Source organism: Eptatretus burgeri, unplaced genomic scaffold (assembly GCF_056783735.1).
Source record: "Eptatretus burgeri isolate ZD-2024b unplaced genomic scaffold, Ebu_testis_v1 Ebu_testis_scaffold_3156, whole genome shotgun sequence".
Lineage (NCBI taxonomy): Eukaryota > Metazoa > Chordata > Myxini > Myxiniformes > Myxinidae > Eptatretus > Eptatretus burgeri.
In genome coordinates, this window is record NW_028225104.1 from 280,692 (window position 1) to 288,158 (window position 7,467).

Genomic DNA, 7,467 nt, shown 5'->3' on the forward strand with positions numbered 1-7,467 from the left:
TGCGCTGCCCGGGAATCGAACCCAGGTCACAAGAGTGGCAATCTTGCATGATACCACTACACCAGCAGCGCTGATGTATGCTCCTTCCGATAATCTCTTATATGTGTTCTTTCCATAAGTTTTTAATGGAGATCATTAATTTTGTAATTGTGACGTCATGAAATGTTTTACAACTTTCTCAAACAAAATGAGAACATTTTATGATGTCATAAAGCCGTTTCCCAATCGACGGGAATTCTTTCTTGGTCCAGGCAATTTCATTCATCACAGCTTTCAATCAAAATGATGTTTGCCGCATGAAAGAAAATTCTTCACTTTCTGAGACATTCTGCAGAATCACATTCAGTTGGTTTAAAATTTAAAAAAAAATATATATATATATATATATATATATATATATATATATATATATATTATGTCAAGACGACTGAGGAAGAGTTCAGGCACTGGCGTTTCCAATTGTTTATTGAAACCTTTTGATGTATTCAACCCGATTTTCCTTCGTCATAAAGTTTATGTTTTGTCGTGTTTCCTCAAATCTCGGTCCAATGTTGCTTTTGATTACACTAGTACAATAATAATAATAATAATAATAATAATAATAATTATAATAATAATAATTATAATAAATAAATAAACCACACTGGCCGTTTCTTCGCTCTCACGTGCCCGTACGTGCGTGACCCGGAAGTTCGATATTATTCGCAGTTACGATTATTCGCAATTTATTTTTAATACCCAATTATTCAATTAGCGCCAACGTATTTTACCTTTTCGCAATGTCGTGGCAAGGAAAAACAAAAAGAGAAGAGAAGAGAGAGAAAAAATTTACTTCCTGGTTCGGTGCATACCAGCACTCTGATGTTACCGAAATTTATACACCGTCTAATCTGAAAACGATCATAACTTGGGCCATTGTGTTTATCTATAAATGCGCATAAGAAATCGAGAAATTATTAGAATACACGAAGTCATCACTCTCCGGAATTCCGTACGTTGTAACTCGTAATGGGGAACGTGGCTGTGCTTCCCTTCCCCATCGGCCAGGCCCACGCAGCAACGTGTCTTGCCATTGGTTGGTAAATAAATGACCATAACTTGGGAAGCACTTGTCCGATTAATATCAAACCTTGAAAAGGCACATCCTCAGGTCCCCAGCAATATACCTGGCAAGTTTCAATTAGATCGGACCAGTGGTTGTCGAGAAACAGCGGTCACACACACACACACACACACACACACACACACACACACACACACACACACACATACACACACACACACACACACACACACACATACACACACATACACACACACACACACACATACACACACACACACACACACACACACACTCACAGACACACACACACACACACACACACACACACACACACACACACACACATACACACACACACACACACACACACACACACACACACACACACACATACACACACACACACAGACACACACACACACACACATACACACACACACACATACACACACACAGACATACACACACACACACACACACACACACACACAGATTGCTGGAATTATGGATAGATATCAGTAGACATTTTATTAACACACACTTTGCAGCGGTGTATTGTTAAGTACGTTGTTTGCTTTTTCTTAAACCTATTATTTAAATTTTGTTTGTATTATTTAATTAGATAACCTTAAATGAAGCTGCGTTTTTGACAGCGAGAATCCGTTGTCGAAGATTTAAAAAAAATTGTTTTATTTCGGTCAAAATACATTTCAAAACCTTTTTCGTTTCCTCGGAATATAATTTATTTATTATTTGTACGACGTCAGCGTTGTTTCATGTTTTTTGTGATTCTTGTTGGAGGAAACGACTGATCGTGGAGATTAAAACGAGGAGACATCTGAAGGGAGTGAGTGAGGATGTGCACGATGAATATGGAGGAGTGAGGATGTGGAGCTAAGTGAGGATGTGGAGCTAAGTGAGGATGTGGAGCAAAGTGAGGAGGTGGAGCAGAGGGAGGATGTGGAGCAGAGGGAGGAGGTGGAGCAGAGGGAGGATGTGGAGCAGAGTGAGGATGTGTAGCAGAGTGTGGATGTGGAGCAAAGTGAGGATGTGGATCAAAGGGTGGATGTGGAGCAAAGGGAGGATGTGGAGCAGAGTGAGGATGTGGAGCAGAGTGAGGATGTGGAGCAAAGTGAGGAGGTGGAGCAGAGGGAGGATGTGGAGCAGAGTGAAGATGTGGAGCAAAGTGAGGAGGTGGAGCAGAGTGAGGATGTGGAGCAGAGTGAGGATGTGGAGCAAATGAGGATGTGGATCAAAGGGAGCATGTGGAGCAAAGGGAGGATGTGGAGCAGAGTGAGGATGTGGAGCAGAGTGAGGATGTGGAGCTAAGTGAGGATGTGGATCAAAGGGAGGATGTGGAGAAAAAGGAGGATGTGGAGCAAAGTGTGGATGTGGAGCAGAGGGAGGATGTGGAGCAAAGTGAGGATGGAGTGAAGTGAGGTTGTGGAGCAGAGTGAGGATGTGGAGTGAGGATGTGGAGCAGAGTGTGGATGTGGAGAAAAGTGTGGATGGAGCAGAGTGTGGATGTGGAGCAAAGTGTGGATTGAGTGAAGTGAGGATGTGGAGCAGAGTGAGGATGTGGAGCAAAGTGTGGATTGAGTGAAGTGAGGATGTGGCACAGAGTGTTGATGGAGTGAAGTGAGGATGTGGAGCAGAGTGAGGATGTGGAGCAGAGTGAGGATGTGGAGCAGAGTGTGGATAGAGTGAGTGAGGATGTGCACAATGAATATGGAGGAGAGTGTGGATGTGGAGCAAAGTGTGGATGGAGTGAAGTGAGGATGTGGAGCAGGGTGAGGATTTGGAGCAGAGTGAGGATGTGGAGAAGAGTGTGGATAGAGTGAGTGAGGATGTGCACAATGAATATGGAGGAGAGTGTGGATGTGGAGCAAAGTGAGGATGTGGAGCAGAGGGAGGATGTGGAGCAGAGGGAGGATGTGGAGCAGAGGGAGGATGTGGAGCAGAGGGAGGATGTGGAGCAGAGTGTGGATGGAGTGAAGTGGGGATGTGGAGCAGAGTGAGGATGTGGAGCAGAGGGAGGATGTGGAGCAGAGTGAGGATGTGGAGCAGAGTGAAGATGTGGAGCAAAGTGAGGAGGTGGAGCAGAGAGAGGATGTGGAGCAGAGTGAGGATGTGGAGCAGAGGGAGGATGTGGAGCAGAGTGAGGATGTGGAGCAGAGTGAAGATGTGGAGCAAAGTGAGGAGGTGGAGCAGAGAGAGGATGTGGAGCAGAGTGAGGATGTGGAGCAGAGTGCAGTTGTGGAGCAGAGTGAGGATGTGAACTCGGCCAGATCAATCTGCCGAGTTACCCTCTCAGACATCGTGTGTCCTTGGTGAATCCCTGAAGTCCAGCAGGCAGACAGATGCCAGAGTATGTGATCTCATGCACCAAAGGGAGCAAGAACAGGAAAGATTGGAGGGGAAGTTGGACATGATCAAGTCAAGCAGAGAAAGGCAGATAATTAGAGAAGTGTGCTTTGGGAAATCGACACATTGGGTGACACCATAAGTGTGGCAAAGTGCATTGATTTCAATACCATGGATGGTGGTGAAAGGACAGACACCAAGCCACGTCGAATGGTGACAGTTGAACTCACCACAGATGAGGAAGAGATATAGAGAGAGAGAGAGATATAGAGAGAGGGAGAGAGAGAGAGAGAGAGAGAGAGAGAGAGAGAGAGAGAGAGAGAGAGAGAGAGAGAGAGAGAGAGAGAGAGAGAGAGAGAGAGAGAGAGAGAGTTGGGGTAACACGATATTATTACGGTGGTTTCATTGGCTGAGATGCACCACGCTGGATGAAGGGCCGAATCACTCCTTTACCAAACTCAATTTGGTTTGTCCGAGGTCGATTTACTGTCATACCGGAACCAAGCCAGTCAAAATGGCGACTTTTTGACTTCCTTCGCACCAAGCCAGTCAAAATGGCGACTGGAATGTTTTTGTTGTGCTCAGATGGCGACGAGAACAGTTCGTCGCATAATTTCACCTGAGCAAGTGTCAGGTGTTGGGATGGTTCAGCGCAGGGCTCCAAGATTGATTCTGGGCCGAGTTTGACTGAGCTATGAGTATTTTCTGAAGGAGACAGGTCTTTTTCCTCCACATTCTCAATCCAGAGGGACATTGATCTCGAGATATGCCATCAGGGTTTGGGAGGTATTGTACATTGCTGGGACAATGAGTCTGAGAAAGGGAGTGCAGGTGCAGTTTGTGAAGGATGGGGTGCGAGTCTCAGGGCTTGGGGTGAGGGCAGGGTGTTGAGAGCAGAATAAACAGGAAGGGATGGTTGAGGGTTAATAGGTAAGGATAGAGCTCCATGATTGTCAAGACAGTCTCTGTCCCAGGATACCTTGATCGGCATCACGGCAACACATCGCTGTTGGGATCAATTTATATGAATGGATCAGAGGAGGGGGGAGATGAGGAGGCGAATGAAGACCAATGAGTTTACCACAGGTCCTGTGAGGAGATGGCACAACTGCAGTCACACATATGAGAGAATGCAGGAGATGAAAGTAAAGAAGGGATGAAACAAAATCAACTGTAATCAAATGTTTCTCTCTTACAGGTGGCTGGTCGTGTTTTGCTCGGTTTTGGTCTGTGTCCCCACTTCTGTGGACAGGCCACAATCCTGCACGGATTGGAGAAGGCTCCTTCAACCTTCCACCTTGGTGGTGAGAAAAACTGCTTCAACCTGGCACGGCTTGAACGCATCTGAGTTTGTTTATGTGTTTTAAACATCATTCCTTGAGAATTGGTGAATAGTTTTCACCCACTACCACGTGCCACCTCCATGCTCACCTCCACTGTGTGAGTGAATGAAGAATAATTAAACCTGATTTAAGTATTGCTATTTATTTTCACTCAATGCAGGTTTGCAATATATTGACTGTATATAATAGGGTGATGCTGTTTGTCTGTCTGTCTGTCTGTCTGTCTGTCCGTCCCACCCTGAAACATGGAAATGCTCCTTGCAGATAAAATTTTTTTTTTCACCATTCAGTAAAAGTTGCTTCAAATGAATCAAAACCGATGGGAGAATACTGTCGTAAGTTTTTTTTTAACAAGACCATTCTCACTGTTGAAACAACCGGTCTACAGATGTGTGATCCTTGAAGACCAAGCTTTTGATTATAAATCTGCAACAAGGTGTCTCACCAACATGAAACAGGGTGTCTTACTCTCGTGGTTTATGCGTGTCCTTCGAGGAGATGTCGATTTTGGAATCATCTTGACACCATCAACCCCCTTCTGGTGAAACGACCTAAATCCAGGATCACTGTTCCCCGACACCCATTTGTCCCTATTTTCCCCACATGCAGAACCAACTTCCACATCCTCTTCAATCTCATTCTCCCCTCAGTGTCTTCAAGACAGTTGTTCACGGTCATCTCAGGTCGTCCCCAATCCAAAACCATGATCTTTTCTACCCTCATTTATGCCCCCACCCCACCCCAAGCCTAGCTCCGTCCAAATTTCCAGTTTTCCCTCCAGAGAGTTTCCTTCTGTATCCATATTATCGATCCCATGCATTCTTTCCTGAATCCTTTTTCTCCCCACACCGGTTGCTTGTCCAAGTCTCCCTTGATCTTGGGCTTCAACTCTGCTGTTGGTGTCCCCCTTCTCTCTGCTGTTACTTTTGTCCTGTTGCATCCTGATCCGTTCAGTGTCCTTATACGAGCTCTTCCACGAGTCGTGACAGAGGATCTCGCCAATTTGAAACAGTGTGTCCCATTCTGGTGGTTTGGACTCATCCTTCAAGGAAGTGAAGATGAAGGGAACACTCTGAATCCAACCTGAAGCAGGGTATCTCATTCTGGTGGTTGAGCACATCCTTCAGGCAGATGAAGATGAAGGGATCACTCAGAACCTAAACTGAAACAAGGTATCTCACTCTGGTGGTTTGGACTCATCCTTCAAGGAAGTGAAGATGAAGGGATCACTCTGAATCCAACCTGAAGCAGGGTATCTCACTCTGGAAGTTTGCGCACGTCCTTCAGGCAGATGAAGATGAAGGGATCACTCCGAACCTAAACTGAAACAAGGTGTCTCATTCTGGTAGTTGAGCACGTCCTTTGAGCAGATGAAGATGAAGGGATCACTGTGAACCAAAACTGAAACAAGGTATCTCACTCTGGTGGTTTGGACTCATCCTTCAAGGAAGTGAAGATGAAGGGATCACTCTGAATCCAACCTGAAGCAGGGTATCTCACTCTGGAAGTTTGCGCACGTCCTTCAGGCAGATGAAGATGAAGGGATCACTCCGAACCTAAACTGAAACAAGGTGTCTCATTCTGGTAGTTGAGCACTCCTTTGAGCAGATGAAGATGAAGGGATCACTCTGAACTTAAACTGAAACAAGGTGTCTCATTCTGGTAGTTGAGCACGTCCTTTGAGCAGATGAAGATGAAGGGATCACTGTGAACCCAACCTGAAACAAGATGTTCTGACGGTCTTACGACCAGTGTATTTGAAGGTATCTCTGACCGACAAATTAAAAAAATCCAATTTTGTAATCCTTGTTCATCTTCCATCATTTGTTCGTTTTTTCCAACTTAATTGCAAATTCATCCCACCTCCTTAAATCTACCTCCTCCTAACTCCTCCCTTGTTATACTCTCTCCTTACTCCTCCCGTCTTGCCCCCCATCCTCTGTCCTCTCTCAAGATCTTTCCAATGCCCTCTGCTTTACTAACAGTTCCCACTCTGGTATCCCAAACTGTTTGGTTTTCAAACATTTGTGGGTTCTGTTCCAAACGAACAAATATCTCACTCTCTCATTCAGTACACTCCTCAATATCTCAAACATGCTCTCTGTTTCTTCTCATCACACCTCCCCCTCTTCCCACCAACTCAAATCTTGTTCCTCCCCCACCCGTTCCCATCTTTACCAAACCACTACCCAATGTCATCCTTCCCCTCTCCCGACCCCTCCCTTCTCCCTCCTCCTCCATGACCGTGCCTGCTCTCATTGTCTCCCCTGCCTCTCAAAGCTTACCTCTCATCTCAATTTAGCCACCTCCTCCCTCTTCAATGAAAATTTCACTCTCTTCCCACTCCCCCTCCCCCCAAGCTTCCCCTCACCTTTCTCAAAAGCTCCCCACACCCCCTCCCCACCCCCCCCCACACACACACATCATTCTCCCTCAAATATCCTCTCACCTTTCTGCCCCAAATCTCCAGTCAGGTGTCCAACCAAAGCCGGACGTCGTCGTTCCCGGTCATCACTGCCAGCAATGATCTCGTGGCAGTTCTCGTTATGTCTCATTCATGACATAACACACCAGCACACAAACATCATCCAAAACAAGTCCTGGCGAGGGTGTGCAATCTCTGATTGCTCTTTTTCTTGTTTATTCTCCGTTTTGTGCCCCCTTTTCTTCCCCACCACAACCCGCCATCGTCTG

General features: G+C 45.8%; 1 non-coding gene across 1 annotated transcript; it reads right to left on the reverse strand.

Annotated features, from left to right (window-relative positions):
* Positions 1-71, reverse strand: TRNAG-GCC (transfer RNA glycine (anticodon GCC)). The gene has a single exon. It is a non-coding gene; the product is annotated as a tRNA-Gly (tRNA).
* Between the last annotated feature and the right edge of the window lie 7,396 nt (positions 72-7,467).